The sequence below is a fragment of the Scyliorhinus torazame genome, chromosome 15 (assembly GCF_047496885.1).
Source record: "Scyliorhinus torazame isolate Kashiwa2021f chromosome 15, sScyTor2.1, whole genome shotgun sequence".
Taxonomy (NCBI): Eukaryota; Metazoa; Chordata; class Chondrichthyes; order Carcharhiniformes; family Scyliorhinidae; genus Scyliorhinus; species Scyliorhinus torazame.
In genome coordinates, this window is record NC_092721.1 from 144379041 (window position 1) to 144401506 (window position 22466).

At 47.4% G+C, this 22466-nt stretch overlaps 1 protein-coding gene across 4 annotated transcripts in view; it reads left to right on the top strand.

Moving 5' to 3' along the window:
* sgcg (sarcoglycan, gamma) overlaps window positions 1–22466 on the top strand; it is a 1082174-nt gene that overhangs the window by 416236 nt on the left and 643472 nt on the right. The gene's annotated exons all lie outside the window — the stretch shown is intronic.

Genomic DNA, 22466 nt, shown 5'->3' on the forward strand with positions numbered 1-22466 from the left:
CACAATTGATGGGACTGTCTATTCCAGAAGCCCGAAATCCTTCTGGACGGCAGCTAGTCCCTGGGGTCCCAGCCCACCCTCCGATTATCTGTCCCCTTGGGTGTTCCTACCTCCACCTGCTGTACCGGATCAGCTGTGTGGTGAGCACCAGAGAGTGCCCCAGGAGCCTCTTCACTAAAGTGACCGACCGAGGTGACTGTCTCTGGGATGGTGTAGGGTGTTGGAAACAACTCTGACTTGAGCTCCAGGATGTCCTGAGACTTAGGCGAAGGGCGGCCATCCGAGCTGTTTTCCGAGCTGCTTGACTCATGGGGGGGCTCCGGCTTTGGCACTGGCTGGGGGTGAGGGACACAGGGTGGATTTGCCCATCCAGCAGTTCCTGCAAGACACAAGACAAGATGCGGGTCGCAGGGTTGTGGGTAGAGTGTGTGGGTGGGGCTGGGGGTGGGGGGTGGTGAGAGGGAGTGGTGTAGGGTGAGGGGGTGGTCTAGGGTGTGGGGGTGGTATCGGGTTGAGGTTGGTGTCGGGGTGAGGGTGGTGGGGCTGGCGCTGGTGGGGGCTGACACATGTGTCAAGGAGAACTAAGCGGCGGCTCACTTCATCGCCTGCGGCTGAACTTCACCTCGACGACCTCCCTTTCCTCTGGTCCATCGACGGCATCCAGGGCCCTCTGCTCTGCCATGGTTAGAAGCCGCAGGTCCGGCGGTCCCCTTCCTGTCCTCTCCCGCTCCTGACAGTTGTGGGCGGCCTTCTCCTGCGGGGGCCGGGAAACAGAAAACAAGTGTTAGATAGTCCGACACATGCTGGTGGTCTCAGTGTCCAGAGCACCCGGCTTGCATGGGTGCCGGCATATGGTACAGGGTGAGCGTTCTGCAGCCCGCCAGTTGGGGAGGGTGGGGTTACGGGTGTGTGGGATGGGGTTTGATGCCAGGGGCACAGTGCTGCCGACTCATCCTGGCTGCCATGAGGAGGTCATGCAATTTTTTTCAGCACTGCTGGCCGGTCCAGACGGTGTTCCCCATGGTGCTGACCGCGTCTGCCATCTGCACCCAGGCACAGCAAATGGCAATGGCTGGCAACCTCCTTCCCGGGCCAGGGTACAGGGCCATCTGCCTCTCCTCCACCTCATCCAGGAGGGTCTCCAGCTCTGCATCGGTAAATCTTGGGGCCGCGCGTCTTGCTGCCATCTTCTTGGCTGGAATGGTGTGTGTGGGGAGTGAAGTGCGTATATGCGGCTGCAGCTTGTCAGCCTCCTGTGTGTCAATTGCAAAGCTGGCGAATCGAGCACCGTTTCCCATTGGAATCGATTGTGTTCCATGTGGTGCTGGTGCTCGCCCCTTAACAGTAGCAGAATCGGTCCAGGTGCGACGCCAGTTTTGCTGTCGTGGAATTCCACAAATTCTAAGTTGGCATCAACACTTAGGGCGGGTTTCTTCACTTCTGTGGGTAAGTGTTGATGCCGACGGAGGCGGAGCATCACGGATGCCCCGGGGAACATCGGGTTGTGCCCCTAATGACATGCAAATGGTATTTACTGTACGTATGTTCTGGACTACATTGACGACGGTATCAAGGTGATGGAGAATAGTGGTTTGGCATCAAATCGACACCTGCCGCGGTTTTAGTGCCGGAACCTATTCTCCGTTCAATTGCGTTTCGCAATTTTGGCATCAGGCAATGGGGAATCCCGCCCCATGTCTCAGAAATGGAGAATCCCACCCATGGGGCGAAATTGTCCCGAAACGGCACGATGTCCGCCGACTGGCGCCCAAAACGGCGCCAATCAGACTGGCATCGCGCCGCCCCAAAGGTGTGGAATGCTCCTCATCTTTGGGGGCCGAGCCCCAACATTGAGGGGCTAGGCCGAAGCCGGAGGAATATCCGCCCCGCCAGCTGGCGGAAACGGCCTTTGTTGCCCCGCCAGCTGGCGCGGAAATGACATCACCGGGCGGCGCATGCGCGGGAGCGTCAGCGGCCGCTGACAGTTTCCCCCGCATGCGTAGTGGAGGGAGTCTCTTCCACCTCCGCCATGGTGGAGACCGTGGCGGAGGCAGAAGGGAAAGAGTGCCCCCACGGCACAGGCCCGCCCACGGATCGGTGGGCCCCGATCGCGGGTCAGGCCACCGTGGGGGCACCCCCCGGGGCCAGATCGCCCCGCGCCCCCCCCCGCCCAGGACCCCGGAGCCCGCCCACGCCGCCTTGTCCCGCCGTTCAAAAGGTGGTTTAATCAGCACCGGCGGGACAGGCAATTTATCGGCGGGACTTCGGCCCATCCGGGCCGGAGAATCGAGCGGGGGGGCCCGCCAACTGGCGATTCTCCAACCCGGCGGGGGGTCGGAGAATGACACCCATGGTCTCAGAAACAGTGGACTGGTTTCTCCAATCATGTGGCTATGTCGGCAGGATCTGTCTGGTCTTACCGGAAAGTTGGCGCCACACCCGCACTGATACTCCGTCCGGTGGGGGGCTAACAGCTGCACAGGGTAAAGCCCCTTTACCTTATAAACAACAACCTTTCCAATGAGGATGAAAAAAGAAATATAGGGTAACAAATTAAGAGTGATTAGAAAGCCATTTTGAAATAGTAAAGAAGCTGTTTTCCAAACACCATGGTGACATTATTCTACTTTCTAAATTGCACTCAGTCTAAATTACCTTCAGTTACAAGGTTTTGCATATAGGCTGCAGATTTACTGCCACTCTTTTATCATTATGAAGCAGTTTCAGTGTCCAACTCTATAATACAGACAGCATAAGCAGAAGAAGTTAATTCTCAATTAGATCTCTGAGCACATTAAAATAAAGGGTATGAAGCCACTTCTCATCTGTAGTCTCAGCAGGGTTGCTTCTCATTCTCAGTGTAACCCAGGGCTGATTTGGAGCGACTGGATCTCTTTTAACCTTCAAAAGCTTATTTTTCAATTTTTTTAATGTTCAGAGGAAGCGGAATTTCTTGTCTAACCTATCATAATGTTAAATGTTCACTGCCTGGGGAGCATAATTCTATCCTGGTGCATGAGATATGCGTGAGCAACATGCATTTCTATTTAGCTCAATGCAAAATGCAGTCAAGAGTACAACTTGGGCTTGCTGCCTATAAAATGCAATGTACAACAGTATCGGCCTGGCACCTATACCAATTATTTGCAATATTGTTCCTAAACTGATGGAGAATATGTAATAAATAAATGGCAGTCTTCTCCTTTTGGGAGACTTTGGGCGGGATTCTCTGGCCTGGATTCTCCGATTGCAAATCCGAAATTGCGTTTGGCGATTGGCCGGAGAATCCCCGTTTACACTGGAATCGGGGGGGGGCGCCATTTTTGCGATGCTCCACCCTCTCAAAAACGGTGTACTCAGGGAATACCCCACATGCCATCGGGACGGCCTCAGGACGTCATCTGAAGCCCTCGCTTGATGCACTGTCCCCGATGGGCCGCGTCTCCGACGGCGTGGGACATGTGTGCTCTCATCATAGAACATAGAAAATACAGCGCAGAACAGGTCCTTCGGCTCATGATGTTGTGCCGAACTTTTGTCCTCGATTAAAAACAAATTAATCTACACCCCATCATTCTACCGTAATCCATGTACCTATCCAATAGCCACTTGATGGCCCCTAATGTTTCCGACTCAACTACTTCCACAGGCAGTGCATTCCATGCCCCCACTACTCTCTGGGTAAAGAATCTACCTCTGACATCCCCCCTATATCTTCCACCATTCACCTTAAATTTATGTCCCCTTGTAATGGTTTGTTCTACCCGGGGAAAAAGTCTCTGACTGTCTACTCTATCTATTCCCTTGATCATCTTATAAACCTCTATCAAGTCTCCCCTCATCCTTCTCCGTTCTAATGAGAAAAGGCCGAGCACCCTCAACCTTTCCTCGTTCAACAAATTTGGCAAACTCTCAAGAAGGCCTGCTATTGAGGTTTTATGACTTTACGATTATCCTTGGGTGTTACAGGAAGCAGTTACCGTGCTTCAGTCTAAATATAAATTAAAAGGTGCAAGTAACCTTCAAGGAGAGCAATGATAAGTGCATTATACAATTAAAAATGCCACTGAATAACACTGAGTAAAGCATGAAAATGAGAATTGAGAGAAATTTACCCAGAATAAATGGAGGCACAAAAAAGATGTCTGAGTGACATGGCTTCAGTGAAAATAAATGGTATACTCTCTAACTGGAGTGTTTTACTGTTCCTTCCAAATGTGTAACTTTGCTTTATATAACATTTAAAGTCCCATTGTGTTTAAATTTATCAGCCTCCGTTTATGGCCTCAAATATAAACGTAACATCAGTTATATTTTGACAACTTGGAGAACTATGGTGTAGGAGGGAGGGATTCAGATCCTTGGGGCATTGGGACCAGTTCTGAGGAGGTGAAATCTGTACAACAGTACAGTATGCATCTCAGTGGGGCCAGAATCAATATCCTCACTGGAAGCTTGCTGACGCTGTTGGGGAAGGTTAAAACTAGGGCGTGATTTCACGGAAATGAAACAGACTCCCGTGTCAAGCGCATTTAGCCTGGTGTTTCCAAACATTGGCAGCGTCGGGAACAACCCCGCTATTAAACGGGTCTGTGCTTCATTTCTGGGACTCAGTGAGGAACGTACTGCCGATGCCACACTTAGTCCCATTTCCTGCGCCAACGAATTCCACTCGCCGAGGCAGGAAGAGATTGGGGCGCCACGATCTCTAGACCCCCTCGCGGCCTCTGGGCCCCCCAACACCCAATTCACCAATAAGGGGGTCATCAAGCCCCCCAGTACCCCACAAGGGCAAGCCACCACTACTCAAAACTTCAGGGCACCACTGGGCCAGCTCCCTAGTACAGGCCTGATGCCACCTGGACACCTTGGTACTGCTAGCCTGCACTCTGGCAGTGGCCCTGCCATCCTGACAGTGCCACCGAGGCACCCTGGCACTGGCAGGGTGGCACCAAGGTGGCATTGCCAGGATGCCCAGGTGGCACAGTTGGATGCCAGTCTGTCAGTGCGAAGGTCCCTGGGTGGCATTGGGGTGCCAGCATCCTACCTGCCCAGAGTCCGACCATATATGGAATCCCGAGCTCTTCTCGCCCAAGTACCAGAACGCCTGGCCCACGTCTGTGGAAACCAGTGCTAAACGCTGCCCGCTCAGGGCCTCCGAGGTGAGGCCGTTAGATTACGGGTGCTGGGTAGATCCGGCATAGACGTATTCAAATGAGACTAACTACTCACTTTGATATGCAAATCTAGGTTCCGACCACAATTGGCGGGATCCAGATTGCAATACCTCTTGAGACCTTGTTAGATCTCGTGAGACTTAACGAGGACGGCAAATCTCGCGAGAGGCCTCTTGCAAGATTTACCGGTTTCATCGCGTCTCGACTCGGGGGCGGCAAGGCCAATAGAGAGCACCCCTAGTTTGGCCGAGGAGCTGGAATCTAAGGGTAGATTTGGATGGGGCAAAATCAGAAATGGCAACAGAAATTAGAAAATCAGTGAGTGAGTCTGGAAGAAAGAGAAAGAGAAAAGACAGGAAAAAAAAATTTGACTGTGTTCAAGAAGATATAATTAAATGTTATTCATGAAGGCCTGCCTTCTCAACCTTGTCCCTCATCTGAGTGTGGTGATCCTGAGGTTAAATCACCACCAGTCAGCACTCTCCCTCAAATGGGAAAGCAGCCTATGGTCATCTGGGATTATGGCGACTTTACTTTTACCTTATACTTCAATGTAAGGAGTAGAGCAAATAAAGCAGACGAGCTGACGGCACAGATAGAAAAGTGGCAATATATATATAGAACATAGAACATAGAAAAATACAGCACAGAGCAGGCCCTTCGGCCCACGCTGTTGTGCCGAACCTTTGTCCTAGATTAATCATAGATTATCATTGAATTTACAGTGCAGAAGGTGGCCATTCGGCCCATTGAGTCTGCACTGGCTCTTGGAAAGAGCACCCTACCCAAAGTCAACACCTCCACCCAACACTAAGGGCAATTTTGGACACTAAGGGCAATTTATCGTGGCCAATCCACCTAACCTGCACATCTTTGGACTGTGGGAGGAAACCGGAGCACCCAGAGGAAACCCACGCAGACACGGGGAGGATGTGCAGACTCCACACAGACAGTGACCCAAGACAGAATCGAACCTGGGACCCTGGAGCTGTGAAGCAATTGTGCTATCCACAATGCTACCGTGCTGCCCTTAAGAACAAATAAATCTACACTATATCATTTTACCGTAATCCATGTACCTATCCAATAACTGCTTGAAGGTCCCTAATGTTTCCGACTCAACTAGTTCCACAGGCAGTGCATTCCATGCCCCCACTACTCTCTGGGTAAAGAACCTACCTCTGACATCCCCCCTATATCTTCCACCATTCACCTTAAATTTATGTCCCCTTGTAATGGTTTGTTCCAACCGGGGAAAAAGTCTCTGACTGTCTACTCTATCTATTCCCCTGATCATCTTATAAACCTCTATCAAGTCACCCCTCATCCTTCTCCGTTTTAATGAGAAAAGGCCGAGCACCCTCAATCTTTCCTCATAAGACCTACTCTCCATTCCAGGCAACATCCTGGTAAATCTCCTTTGCACCTTTTCCAAAGCTTCCACATCCTTCCTAAAATGAGGCGACCAGAACTGTACACAGGACTCCAAATGTGGCCTTACCAAAGTTTTGTACAGCTGCATCATCACCTCACAGCTCTTAAATTTAATCCCTCTGTTAATGAACGCGAGCACACCATAGGCCTTCTTCACAGCTCTATCCACTTGAGTGGCAACTTTCAAAGATGTATGAACATAGACCCCAAGATCTCTCTGCTCCTCCACATTGCCAAGAACTCTACCGTTAACCCTGTATTCCGCATTCATATTTGTCCTTCCAAAATGGACAACCTCACACTTTTCAGGGTTAAACTCCATCTGCCACTTCTCAGCCCAGCTCTGCATCCTATCTATGTCTCTTTGCAGCCGACAACAGCCCTCCTCACTATCCACAACTCCACCAATCTTCGTATCGTCTGCAAATTTACTGACCCACCCTTCAACTCCCTCATCCAAGTCATTAATGAAAATCACAAACAGCAGAGGACCCAGAACTGATCCCTGCGGTACGCCACTGGTAACTGGGATCCAGGCTGAATATTTGCCATCCACCACCACTCTCTGACTTTTATCGGTTAGCCAGTTCGTTATCCAACTGGCCAAATTTACCACTATCCCATGCCTCCTTACTTTCTGCAGAAGCCTACCATGGGGAACCTTATCAAATGCCTGACTAAAATCTATGTACACTACATCCATTGCTTTACCTTCATCCACATGCTTGTTCACTTCCTCAAAGAATTCAATAAGACTTGTAAGGCAAGACCTACCCATCACAAATCCGTGCTGACTATCCCTAATCAAGCAGTGTCTTTCCAGATGCTCAGAAAACCTATCCTTCAGTACCCTTCCCATGATTTTGCCGACCACCGAAGTAAGACTAACTGGCCTGTAATTCCCAGGGTTATCCCTATTCCCTTTTTTGAACAGGGGCACGACATTCGCCACTCTCCAATCCCCTGGTACCACCCTGTTGACAGTGAGGACGAAAAGATCATTGCCAACGGCTCTGCAATTTCATCTCTTGCTTCCCATAGAATCCTTGGATATATCCCGTCAGGCCCGGGGGACTTGTCTATCCTCAAGTTTTTCAAAATGCCCAACACATCTTCCTTCCTAACAAGTATTTCCTCGAGCTTACCAGTCTGTTTCACACTGTCCTCTCCAACAATATGGCCCCTCTCATTTGTAAATACAGAAGAAAAGTACTCGTTCAAGACCTCTCCTATCTCTTCAGACTCAATACACAATCTCCCGCTACTGTCCTTGATCGGACCTACCCTCGCTCTAGTCATTCTCATATTTCTCACATTTTTCATATATTGCAATTACAGAAACATGGCGTAAAGAGGGACAGGAATGTCAGCTCAATATTCCTGGTTAGAGGGTTCAGACGAGATAGAGATGGGGATAAAAGGAGTTGCGGGGGGCAATTTTGTTGAGAGAAGCAATGTCAGTTGTGAGGAGGGATGATATGTTAGAAGGATCATCGATTGAGGCCATATGGATTGAACTAAATTATGGATAGGGCAGCACGGTAGCATTGTAGATAGCACAATTGCTTCACAGCTCCAGGGTCCCAGGTTCGATTCCGGCTTGGGTCTCTGTCTGTGCGGAGTCTGCACATCCTCCCCTTTTGTGCTTGGGTTTCCTCCGGGTGCTCCGGTTTCCTCCCACAGTCCAAAGATGTGCAGGTTAGGTGGATTGGCCATGGTAAATTGCACATCGTGTCCAAAATTGCCCTTAGTGTTGGGTGGGGTTACTGGGTTATGGGGATAGGGTGGAGGTGTGGACCTTGGGTAGGGTGCTCTTTCCAAGAGCCGGTGCAGACACGATGGGCCGAATGGCCTCCTTCTGCACTGTAAATTCTATGAAACTGAGGAACAAAAGGTTTTCAGTCACGATTGGGAGTGTAGTATTGACCCCCTCAAACAGCCAAAAGGAGATAGAAGAGGAAATATGAAGGAAAATCTCAGATAAGTGCAAAAAAGTAGGGGATTTTAACTCCCCAATATTAACTGGGATAGTTTTAGTGTGAAAGGAATAGTGGGAACAGAATTCTTAAGATGTAGTCAGGAGAACATTTTTGGCCACTATGTAACACGTTCCAACAGGAGAGAGCACGGTTCTAGACTTAGATTTGGGAAATAAAACTGGGCAGGTGAAAGAATTAACAGGTGAGAGTATTTAGGTGTCAGTGATCATAATTTAGTTAGGTTTTACATAATAGAACTATAGAATCCCCACAGTGCAGAAGGAGACTATTTGTCCCATCAAGTCTGCCCTGCCCTCTGAAAGAGCACATTCCCTAGATCCACTCCTCCTCCCTATCGTCGTAATCCAACAACCCCATCTAACCTGCACATCCCTGGACACTAAGGAACAATTTATTTGCATGTCCAATCCACCTAATCTGCACATCTTCAGACTGTGGGAGGAAATTGGATAACCTGGAGGAAACCCACTCAGACAGAACATGCAAACTCCACACAGATAGACAGAGTGGCAGATGGAATACAATTTGGAAAAGTGTGAGGTTATGCACTTTGGAAGGAGGAATGGAGGCATAGACTATTTCCTAAATGGGAAATGCTTAGGAAATCAGAAGCACAAAGGGACTTGGGAGTCTTTGTTCAAGATTCTCTTCAGGTTAAGATGCAGGTTCAGTCAGCAGTTAGGAAGGCAAATGCAATGTTAGCATTCATGTCGAGACGGCTAGAATACAAGACCGACCAGGATGTACTTATGAGGCTGTATAAGGCTCTGGTCAGACCCCATTTGGAGTCTTGTGAGCAGTTTTGGGCCCCGTATCAAAGGAAGGATGTGCTGACCTTGGAAAGGGTCCAGAGGAGGTTCACAAGAATGATGCTTGGAATGAAGAGCTTGTCATATGAGGAACGGTTGAGGACTCTGGGTCTGTACTCGTTGGAGTTTAGAAGGATGAGGGGGAACCCTATTGAAACTTACAGGATACTATGAGGCCTTGATAGAGTGGATGTGGAGAGGATGTTTCCACTTGTAGGAAAGACTAGAACCAGAGGGCACAATCTCAGACTAAAGGGACGATTCTTTAAAACAGAGATGAGGGGGAATCTCTTCAGCCAGAGAGTGGTGAATCTGTGGAACTCTTTGCTGCAGAAGGCTGTGGAGGCCAAATCACTGAGTGTCTTTAAGACAGAGATAGGGAGGTTGTAGGTTCTTGATTAATGAGGGGATCAGAGGTTATGGGGAGAAGGCAGGTGAATGGGGATGAGAAACATATCAGCCATGATTGAATGGCAAAGCAGGCTCGATGGGCTGAATGGCCTAATTCTGCTCCTGAGTCTTATGGTCTTATGGTCTTATACTCACCCAAGGCTAGAATTGATCCAGGGACCCTGGCGCTGTGAGACAGCAGTGTAAACCACTGTGCCACAGTTCCGCCCGGTGGAAAAGGACAAAGATAAAACAGAATTTAAAGTTCTAAATTGGGTGGAGACCAGTTTTACTGAGCTAACGAGTGATTTAACAAAAGTGGACTGGAGAAAGCAACTTAAAGGAAAATCTGTGTCAGAGCAGTGAGAGGCATTCAAAGTGAAGATTCATGGGGTTCAAAGTAAACACATTCCCACAATGAAAAAGGAGGGATGGCCAAAACCAGAGTCCCCTGGGTGTAATGGAGAGTACAGTATAAAATAAGGCAGAGAAGGAAAGCTTCTGTCAGACACCGTGATTTGGGCAGCATGTTAGCACAATGGTTAGCACAGTTGCTTCACAGTTCCAGGTTCCCAGGTTTGATTTGCAGCTTGGGTCACTGTCTGTGCAGAGTCTACACGTTCTTCCCACGTCTGCGTGGGTTTCTTCCGGGTGTTCCGGTTTCCTCCCACAGTCAAAGATGTGCAGCTTAGGTGGACTGGCCATGATAAATTGCCCTTCGTGTCCAAAAAGGTTAGGTGGTGTCTCTGGGTTTCAGGGTTAGGTTGGAGGTGTGGGCTTAAGTGGGGTGCTCTTTCCAAGAGCCCGTGCAGACTCGCTGGGCCGAATGGCCTCCTTCTGCACTGTAAATTCTAATTCTATGATCTCAATACTACAGCAAGTTGAGAGGAGTAAGAAAGTGGAATGGTGAAATCAATAAGGAAACTGGGAAAGCATAGAGAGGGCATGGAAGAATATTGCCACGCAAAATAAAGGAGGACCAAAGATGTTAAGAGCAGGGGGAGGCCAACAGCTACTCATTCATTGCATACTAGAGTTCAGAGTTAGAAATGGCAGGCAGGAGTCAACAAGCATTGGCCCCAAGGGTCAGTGGTGCCTTGCTGGAAACACTTTTTCAAACAATGGAGGACAGGAGGAACATCCTTTATCTGAGGGGTGGAAGGAGGAGGCCCACCCATCTCACCACACGCCTGAGGGAGGAGGTTGCCAGAATGGTGAGTGCTGATCCAACTCATAGGCAGCCCTGAACTGCAGGAAAAAAATGAATGATCTCATCCACGCCATCAGGGTAAGTGAACCATCTACTCCCCATACTCCCCTCACTGAAAGGGAACTGGGACATATGGCTCAATGGCAAGGCTACCATCCCTGCTTCCCATGTATAAAAACACTTCATAAGGCACTCAGGTGCTGCCTACTGCAGTCCATGAAATCTGTAGGTAGGGAGGCAAATTTGGGCTGAGGCTGGGGTTGGAGTCTTGTCTCACCCTCTTCCTGCTGGCTACTGTAATAGGAGGAGAGAATAAGTGTCATGTGAGAGTACCTTTAAGAAATGGGTGTTTATAAATGTGTGTGCATATAAACATCTGTAGTGAGAGTACATTTAAGATATGGGTGTTTATTACTGCAGTGATGTCAGAGAGTGGGTGGAGCTGGGCTGTCTGTCAGCTTTTTTACTTTCATTTTAGGCTGTTTGCTGCAGGGTGTGTTTTAGTTTTGTTTTCAGAGCTGGATAGCTGCAGTCACAGCCAGAGGGTCTATTAGAGTCTCTCTCTGTAATCTAAAGACTGTAAATCGATCCTGGTGATTTAAAACTAATAACAGTAGTGACTTTAACCTGATGCGCTTCTGGGAAAAGGTGTTTTAAGTCTTATGGATCTTAAAAGGAAAGCTTAAAGGATTACTTAATGTTGTATTCTTTGGGGGGCTGTATTTGAATTGATGGTTGCTAAGATGTTCACTGTATGTTCTAAAAAGGTTAACTTGAGTTCATAGGATACACGTTATTTTGCTTTAAAAAAAACTTTTCCATTTCTGCTGTACCACACCTGTAGAGTGGGCCGTGTGCTCCCCATCCCACAATCTATTAAAAGTTGTGGGTCAGGTGAACTCCATGATACACTTTGGGGTTCTCTAAACCCTGGCCCATAACAAATTGGGGGCTCGTCCGGGATAAAAGTCTATCTATTGGATTCACTTAGTGAATTTAAAGACAGTGAGGGGTGAGCATATTGTGATTGCTTATCAGGTGTGGTATTGCAGTTTAAGTGGGGAGTGTGTTGCGGACAATGGCTCTTTCAGAGGCTCTGAAGTTTTTGGGGGTGGAGACGGTCACACGCAGTACCTTACGGACAGAGACTAAAAGCAGACTGTTAGATTTGGCAAACACATTGCAGTTAACATTACCTGACAAAATGCAAAAGGACGAGGTAATTATGGCGGTGGCTAAGCATTTAAAGTTGCCTGAGATACAGTTTGACTCTTTGGAAATGGCAAATATTCAGTTACAAATTAAACAAATGCAACATGAGAAAGAATTAAAGCAGCTTGAATACGAAACAGAGGAAAAAGAAAGAGAGAGAGCAGAAAAAGAAAGATAAAGAGATAGAGAGGAAAACGAAAGAGAGATGGAGGAAAAAGAAAAGGAGAAAGAAGAAAGGAGAAAAGAAAGAATAAGCCCTAGCAGAACAAAAAAAAAGAGAAAAGGAGATACAGATCAGGGAAAAAGATAAAGAGAGAGAGTTTGAACTTCATAAAATGGCCATGAAACATGACAGTCAGTTAAAATTGGCAGACGTAAAGGGAAACGTACAGTTGGAGGATAGTGATGAGGATTGTGAGAAAGTCGAAGGATTGGTGAGGATCTATTTAAATATGTCCAAGCATTGCCAAGGTTTGATGAGAAGGAGGTGGAAGCCTTTTTCATTTCATTTGTGAAGGTAGCTAAACAAATGAAATGGCCACAGGACATGTGGGTATTACTGATTCAAACAAAGCTGATAGGTAGGGCTAGTGAAGTATTTGCATCACTAAAGGAGGAGGTATCTGGGACGTATGAGGAGATGAAAAAATCCATCTTAGGTGCATGTGAAGTAGTGCCTGAAGCCTACAGCCAAAGGTTTAGAAATTTAAGGAAAGAATTTGATCAAACATACATGGAGTTTGAAAGGCTCAAACAGAGTAATTTTGATAGGGGATAAGGGCTTTGAAAATAGACCAAACGTATGAAGCTCTCAGAGAAATTATACTTTTGGAGGAGTTTAAAAATTCAATTCCTGATGTAGTGAGAACTCATGTGGAAGAACAGAGGGTTAAAACTGCGAGATTAGCAGCGGAAATGGCAGATTAAGAATTAGTTCATAAATCAAAGCTTGGTTTCCAACATCAGTTTCAGCCTGTGAGGGATGGAAACTGGGGACATGAGAAATACTCAAGTGGTAAAGGTAAGGGAGATCTGATGGGAGATAATAAGGAGAGTGCATCTCAGATTAAAAAAGAAATCCAGGAGGGTGGAAGAGACATGAAAAGTTTCAAATGTTGTCACTGAATAAACTCGGCTATGTAAAGTCACAGTGTTGGTGGTTGAAGAATCGCACTGGGAAGGCTGATGTGGTAAAACAGGATAAGACAGTAGGGTTTGTTAAAATGGTAAAGGAAAGTCCAAATGAAGCGAAGGAGGGGCAGAAGATTGTACAGCCTGATCAAGAGGTGATTGATAAGAAGGTGCCAGATCTGTTTAAAGAATTTACTTGTGTGGGTAAAGTTTACTCATGTGTATCAGGAGGAGCAGGTAAAGAAGTCACAATTTTAAGAGATACGGGAGCTAGTCACTCTTTAATGGTAAGAGTTGAGGAGTTATGTAGTTTGGGAAGAATGTTGCCAGAAAAGGTGGTAATATGTGGAATTCAGGGTGAGAGGAGTGGTGTTCCATTATATAAGGTAAGGTTCGAAAGTCCAGTGAAGAGTGGTGAAGTGGTAGTAATAGAGAAACTATCTTGTCTAGGAATACAGTTTATCTTGGGTTACGATATAGCTGGATCGCAGGTGGGAGCGATGCCTACTGTGGTTGATAATCCAGTGCAAAATCAGACAACTGAAGTGTTGAAGGACGAATATCCTGGGATTTTTCCGGATTGGGTAGTAACAAGGCCGCAAAGTCACAGGTTAAGACAAGAGGAGAAATCAAAGAGTGAAGATGAAGTTGAAGTGCAATTATCAGAAACGATTTTTAATCAGATGGTTGAAAAAGAACAAGAACAGGTGGAGGATGAGGCGGATATTTTTAGTTCAGGAAAAGTGGCGGAGTTACAACAAAAAGAGAGAGAAATAAAACGGATGTATCAGAAAGCATACACTGAAGAGGAATCTGAGTGTATACCAAAGTGTTATTACCACAAAAGTAATGTCTTGATGAGAAAATGGAGACCTTTACATATGCAGGCAGATGAAAAGTGGGCAGAAGTTCATCAAGTAGTATTGCCGGTAGGGTTTCGAAAGGAGGTGTTGAGAGTTGCACATGAGGTACCAATGGGAGGTCATTTGGGAATAAGGAAAACTCAAATTAAAATCCAGAAACATTTTTATTGGCCTGCACTACATAAAGATGTCGTTAAATTTTGTCAATCATGTCACACATGTCAAGTGACAGGGAAACCTCAAGCAGTGATAAAACCAGCGCGCTTAATACCCATTCCAGCATTTGAGGAATCTTTTATAAGGGTCCCAATTGATTGCATATGACCGCTTCTTGAAACGAAAAGTGGGAATCAATATCTTTTGATGATAATGGATGTGTCTACTAGGTTTCCAGAAGCCATTCCTGTACGTAAAATTACAGCTAAAAAGATTGTGGAGGAGTTACATAAATTCTTTACTAGATATGGACTACCCACAGAAATACAATCGGATGAAGGATCAGATTTTACCTCCAGGTTATTCAAAGAAGTTATGGATAGCTTAGGAATAAAACCATTTAAATCATCTGCGTACCATCCAAAATCGTAGGGAACAGTTAGAAAGGTGGCATCAGACGTTAAAGACAATGTTGAGGGCTTATTGTCAAGATTATCCAGAGGATTGGGATAAAGGAATTCCATTCGTACTGTTTGCAATTAGGGATGCACCTAATGAGTCTCCCAAATTTAGTCCTTTTGAACTAATTTTTGGTCATGAGGTAAGAGGACCACTTAAATTGATTAAGAAAAAATTGGTGAGTGTGAAATCGGAAATTACATTATTGGATTACGTGTCAAATTGTAGGGAACGATTAAATGTTAGCGAGACAACATTTAAAAGTTGCACAAAATGTGATGAAACGGGTCGCGGACAGGAAATCCAAAGTTCGTAGTTTTGTCATTGGAGATAAGGGGCGAAATTCTCCCCCAACGGCGCGATGTCCGCCGACTGGCGCCAAAAACGGCACCAATCAGACGGGCATCGCATCTTTGGGGGCCGAGCCCCAACATTGAGGGGCTAGGCCGGCGCCGGAGGGATTTCCGCCCCGCCAGCTGGCGGAAATGGCGTTTGTTGCCCCGCCAGCTGGCGGAAATGGCGTTTGTTGCCCCGGCAGCTGGCGCGGAAATGCGGCGCATGCGTGGGAGCGTCAGCGGCCGCCGACAGTTTCCCGCGCATGCGCAGTGGGGAGAGTCTCTTCCGCCTCCGCCATGGTGGAGGCCGTGGCGGAGGCGGAAGGGAAAGAGTGCCCCCATGGCACAGGCCCGCCCGCGGATCGGTGGGCCCCGATCGCGGGCCAGGCCACCGTGGGGGCACCCCCCGGGGTCAGATCGCCCCGCGCCCCCCCCAGGACCCCGGAGCCCGCCCACGCCGCCTGGTCCCGCCGGTAAATACCAGCTTTGATTTACGCCGGCGGGACAGGCAATTTCTGGGCGTGACTTCGGCCCATCCTGGCCGGAGAATTGAGCGGGGGGTCCCGCCAACCGGAGCGGCCCGATTCCCGCCCCCGCCCAATCTCCGGTACCGGAGACTTCGGCGGGGGCGGGATTCACGGCGGCCAACGGCCATTCTCCGACCCGGCGGGGGGTCGAAGAATGACGCCCAAGGTTTTAGTATTGTTACCAGTGGTAGGTGAACCTTTAAAAGCAAGGTTTTGTGGACCTTATCAGATTGAAAGGAAATTAAGTGAGGTGAATTATGTGGTAAAAACACCAGATAGAAGGAAGACTCACCGAGTGTGTCATGTGAATATGCTTAAAAGGTACTTTGAACGGGAAGGAGAGAAAAAGGAGGTTTCAATGATTCTAACTCAAAGTGACAAACCAAATCCAGATGACTGTGAATTTGACATACCTCAAATTAAATTGGAAAATGAGGATGTTCTTAAAAATTGGGATAAATTGTTGAGTTACCTTCCAGAGGAAAAACGGACTGACCTGAAAGAATTAGAGATATCACATGGGCAAGTTTGTGGAGATAAATTGGGAAGTACTAAAATGGCTATACATGATGTAGATATGGGAAAGGCTGTTCCAATCAAAGAACATCCATATAGGCTTAACCCTTTAAAATTGGCACAGGTTAACAAAGAGATTGAGAGTCTGCTTAAAAATGGCATAATTGAAGTGGGTTGCAGCCAATGGAGCTCACCCATAGTGATGGTACCAAAACCAGACGGCTCCCAACGGTTGTGTGTGGACTATAGAAAGGTCAATACAGTTACAAGAATGGACTCTTATTCTATCCCACATTTGGAGGATTGCATTGAGAAAGTGGGACAATCTGCTTCTATTTCCAAACTGGATTTACTTAAAGATAGCTTTATCTGAAAGGGCGAAGGAGATTTCAGCTTTTGTGACTCCAGATGGTACATACCAATTCAAAGTTATGCCATTTGGCATGAAAATCGCCCCAGCCACATTTCAACGGTGAACTAACAAAGTCATTTCAGGATTACCCAATTGTGCAGTATACATTGACGATCTGGCAATTTTCAGCCCGACATGGAAAGAACATTTAAAACATCTGATGGAGTTATTCGATCGGCTTCAGGAGGCGGGTTTGGTGATAAACCCAGCCAAAAGTGAATTTGGAAAAGCCCAAGTCACTTTCCTTGGCCATACAATCGGACAGGGTCGAATGGTCCCATGGGATGTGAAAACAAAAGTTATTGGGGAGTTTCCAATACCCTCGACACAACGGGAAATAATGCGATTTCTTGGTATGAGTGGATTTTACCGGATATTTATACCCAATTTTAGCAGTGTGGTCGCTACACTGACGGATTGCTCAAGAAGCGTAACAAATTCCAGTGGACAGCGGAGTGTCAACAGGCAATTGACGGCCTGAAGGCTGTGTTAACCACTGCTCCTGTGTTAGCCATCCCAAATTATACAAAACCATTCAAAGTGGCGGTTGATGCGAGTGATCTGGGTGTAGGTGCGGTGCTCCTACAAGACGACGATGAAGGGCTAGAGCAGCCTATTGGTTATTTTTCAAAAAAATTGATTTCTCACCAGAAAAAGTATTCCATGATTGAGAAGGAGACTTTGAGTTTGGTGCTGGCTTTGCAACATTTTCACATTTATGTGACCAGCAATCCGTCTGACAACGTTATATATAATGATCATAATCTGTTGATGTTTTTGGAGCGATTCCAGAATAACAATGCAAGGCTGTTTCACTGGAGTTTATTGTTACAGCCATTTGATTTTAAAATAGTACATGTGGCAGGAAGAGAAAACGTGATAGCCGATGCTTTGTCACGAATGTGATGAACGGAAGCAGTTTCAGTTGGAGGAAGAAGAACAAAAATGGACTATATTGTTGTACCTGTTTGCGTGTGTTGTTTATTTTGAAACAAAAAAGTATATTTACTGTGTGCATTTCTTAAAGGATAGTGAAAAGGTGAAAAATGAAACCATCTTGAAGTTGATGGTTTATTCTTTTTCTTGGGGGGAGGTGTCATGTGAGAGTACCTTTAAGAAATGGGTATTTATAAATGGGTGTGAATATAAATATCTGTAGTGAGAATACCTTTAAGAAATGGGTGTTTATTACTGCAGTGATGTCAGAGAGTGGGTGGAGCTGGGCTGTCTGTCAGCTTTTTACTTTTGTTTTAGGCTGTTTGCTGCAGGGTGTGTTTTAGTTCCATTTTCAGAGCTGGTTAGCTGCAGTCACAGCCAGAAGGTCTATTAGAGTCTCTCTCTGTAATCTAAAGACTGTACATCGATCCTGGTGATTTAAAACTAATAACAGTAGTGACTTTAACCTGATATGCTTCTGGTAAAAGGTGTTTTAAGTCTTATGGATGTTAAAAGGAAAGCTTAAAGGATTACTTAGTGTTGTATTCTTTGGGGGGTGTATTTGAATTGATGGTTGCTAAGGTGTTCACTGTATGCTCTAAAAAGGTTAACTTAAGTTCATAGAATAAACATTATTTTGCTTTAAAAAAAACTTTTCCATTTCTGCTGTACCACACCTGTAGAGTGGGCCGTGTGCTCCCCATCCCACAATCTATTAAAAGTTGTGGGTCAGGTGAACTCCATGATACACTTTGGGGTTCTCTAAACCCTGGCCCATAACATAAGTAACTGTATAGGCTGGCTTCTTCATTGCATTGAGCATCACACACAAATGTCAATGAGGACCATATCCCAGTTTCCGACTAGTCACTGATCCAGCCATACTGAAGGCAGAAACTTTGTCAGGGAAGTGTGGCTTAGAGGGCAACTGCAGATGCTGCCACTGGTGCCATGGCTCTGTTATATTTGTCCTTCTGGCTGCTGGAGCTCGCAGCTCTGAAAGATGCTGCTGAAGATCCCGTAGGGACTAGCAGCAGTGCATCTTTCATATGGCATGCAGTTCCCAATGGATTGGCAGTGGAGATTGGCAGCATGCAAACATCACCTGCATCACAAGTGCTCACAAGCCATCTTCTTTCTTCATGCTGGAGCGCACAGTGCGCAAACAGGCGCGAGAGAGCAGGCATGTCCAATCTCCACCACCTTGCGCAGTATGAAGAGTGGGCTGCCAAGCTGGCAGGGGAGAACTGTGACCTTTCCATGGTGGCAGCAAGGCCAGCCTCCCCCAGCCAGTGAGAAAGCATGTTATTCACTGCAGCAGCATCACTTTCTCGGAAGCACTTGAGAACAAGATGGCAGACACATAAAAAGACTGTGGTTATACCCTGAGTTAATGGATCCTTATAAAGCTATAAAAATAAACAATCTGAATTTCCCCATCAACTTGCCTCAATCTGTCAATCAGAAATCTTTTAGCAGGCAATGGGGCATGAAATTGAAGGTAAACAATGCAAATCAAAGCTTTTAGCCTTCTAGGCAGACATACAAACCTCTATACTTTAAAGGGCAATGACATTGAATGTGTGAAAATTACTTCAAAGGGTTCCACCACTTTAAAGGGATTATTTCTACCTTCATCTCACAGACCTTTAAACTTTGCCTCCTGACAGGCCTTTTAAAAGGTTTAGGGATACAGATGAGAACACTTTCACTTTATTATGAGAAATGTGTATTTCTGAGATACTGAGTGACCATTTAAATGAAAACACATTCACTTTATTGTGAGAAAACTTTAATTTTCACATACTGACTGACTTTTTAAAGGCTTTAAAGGCTGCAGATGGGGAGAACGGCCAAACAAGCCGCATCTCAGGAAGGACCCCTGCCTGAACCCCTCCAGCCGAGCACAAGCCACCTTGACCCCCACCTCCCATGAAGGACCCCCTTTGGCAATTGTTGGGAGGATACTTACCAACTTGTTACCCCTCGGACTGCAAGTCGCAAGGTCGACCTTCCTCAATACTTGCACAAGTTCACAACAGTGGGACTCTCCTGGGGAGTGGCTGGTGAATGGTGAGACCTGCCCGTCAAAGAGATGTAAAATATGTAAAATAGCTGTTTGCATGGTTCTGCAGTGTTGGGATGGGAAGCCAGATGGGGACGTTGGGAAACCCACTATGGCTGGTGGGATGGGCCCAGAAACTTACAATGGGTCTGCCACACGGTACGAAGTCCGATGTCGGCCTGACATAGGATTAGACGGGCCATTGCAAATCCCGCATCTAGTGGGTGGCCCCAGAGCATCCTGACCTAAATCGTTCACAGCTTCTTTCTTGCCTGTCCCAGCCTGGACTCTCATGCGTCCTTCTCTCTTTCTCTTTCATATGTCTGTTTCCTCAGTGTGACACTGCTGTGTCTCGAACAAAAGCTGCTCGCTGCTGAAAATCAGAGTACAGATTTGATGAATGCTGGTAACCAATTATCATAAAATCATAGAATCCCGACAGTGAAAGGAGGCCATTCGGCCCATCGAGACTGCACCGACCCTTGGAACGAGCACCTTACTTAAGCCCACACCCCCACCTCATCCCCGTAACCGAGTAACCTCACCTAACTTTTGGACATTAAGGGGCAATTTATCATGGCCAATCTACCTAACCTGCATGTCTTTAGACTGTGGGAGGAAGGTGGAGAATCCGGAGGAAACCCACACAAACACGGGGAGAAAGTGCAAACTCCACACAGACAGTGTCCCAAGACCGGAATTGAACCCGGGTACCTGGAGCTGCGAGGCAGCAGTGCTAACCACTGAGCATCATGACATGATGACATAATTTCTTAATTAATGTCAGCGATTAAGGCAAATCTTCCAAACATTGTAAGAGTATTTGTAATGTGCATATTTTCGTACTGACTTGAAATGGTGGAATTCTGGCTAAATGGAAAATGACAAGCAGTGGTGAGAGTAGAGCTTATTACGTGCAGCTGTCCATTTCTCCATGTTTTCCTGCTTTTTCCAGATAAATATGTTCTCCCTCCTTTTCTTGCTCAGTTGTGATCCAGATACTGTCAATTGATAGACCATAAGACATAGGAGCAGAATTAGGCCACTCGGCCCATCGAGTCTACTCCGCCTTTCAATCATGGCTGATATGTTTCTCATCCCCATTCTCCTGCCTTCTCCCCATAACCCCGATGTATTGCTTCTGTCTTTTTAAAATGGATGAAGTCTAATGGACTTGTGTGGGTGATGTGTGCATGCAGTTTTGTGGGAGATCTTATGAAGATTGCAAAGTTTACTGCTGGTGTTACCAAATTATAACTTGTGCATGATTTTCCCTGTGTTTTGCATATTATTTAGAAATGTAGGAATTGTTAAGCAAGCAAAGACCAAAGACCATCTAGTTTGCCTTCTACCATTCTGATGGTCTTGGGATCCAGTGATAGCCCACAACAGACCCAAACATTGTTGTGTTCTGTGATGTAACCATTTGTAATGATGTACACCAAACATATAATCCGTGATTCTCCCTTCTGGGGACCAAGTTCCCACGCTGGCGGGAGAACCAGTGCCAACTACTCCGGTGTCCACAGCCTCCGAAAGTGCGGAATTCTCCGCACTTTCAGGGGCGAGGTGGGCGCCGGAGTTGATGGCGCCGCTCCAGCCGGCAGCGAAAGGATGGTGCAATTTCGCGCATGTGCCAGAGGGCCGGCGTGATCTCGTGCATGCACGGAACCGCCAGCGTGGTACCGGCCGGCGTATTTTGCCACATGCGCGGGGTGTTCTCTTCTCCGTGCCGGCCATGACGGAGCACTACAGGGGCCGGCGCGGAGAAAAGAAGTGCCCCACGGAACAGGCCCGCCCGCAGATCGGTGGGACCCGATCGCGGGCCAGGCCACCGTGGGGGGCCCCCTGGGGTCGGATCTCCCCGCACACCTTCCCCCCTGAGGACTGCCCCCGTTGACCTACCTGCCAGATCGGTATGCCGGCGGGACTGGCCAAAAACGGATGGCCGCCCGGCCCATCGGGGCCCGGAGAATTGCCGGGGAGGGGGCAGCTGCCAACGGCCCCTGACCGGCGTGGCGGAAATCCCGTCCCCGCCCAAAAAAGGGTGCCAGAGAATACGGCAGCCGACATCGGGGCAGCGGGGCGGGATTCGCGCCGCCCCCCTGGGGATTTTCCGACCCGGTGTGGAGTCGGAGAATCCCGCCCATAGTTGATTAACTATAAAGATAATTTTTTTGATAAACACGTGGAAAAGATAGCTAAGGAACTAACATACAGACGATTGCTACTAAACAAATTCAGTAAATTCTTCTGGAGCTACTCGAAGTGCGACTGTCTACTTGTACGTCTTGCTACCAACTGGCGGACGTGTTGAGTCAAGTGATGGATCTCTATCGTCACCAGCTGGTTGGGGGTCACATTACTAACTATATACAGAACTGTGCACAGGCATATCACAGGCATATCACCACAAACATGGCATGACAAAAACAGTGATGTAGATGCTATGCTTTTCTTACATGGATTTTGTTACATAAGTTGTGATTGGCACGATTCTACAGAGCTGCAGAAATCTGGGGCGGGATTTTCCCAACGGGTGACTAAGTGCCAACGGCGGAGTAAAAACGGGAGTGTATTACTCCGGCGTCGGCGCTCGTTCCGGAACTCCATTCTGTGGCCCACAGGGGGCTAGGACAGTGCTGCAGCGGCCTCCACCGCTCCAGCTGCCGATTCTGGACTGAACCCGGCGCCGTGGGATCCGCGCATGAGCAGTTGGGCTGGCACCAACTAGCGCATACGCAGTGGCCTTCTTACCTGTGGCGGCCCCGACGCCAAATGGCGCAGGGCTACATGAGCCAATGCGGAGGAAAGGAGGCCGGGGGGGGGGGGGC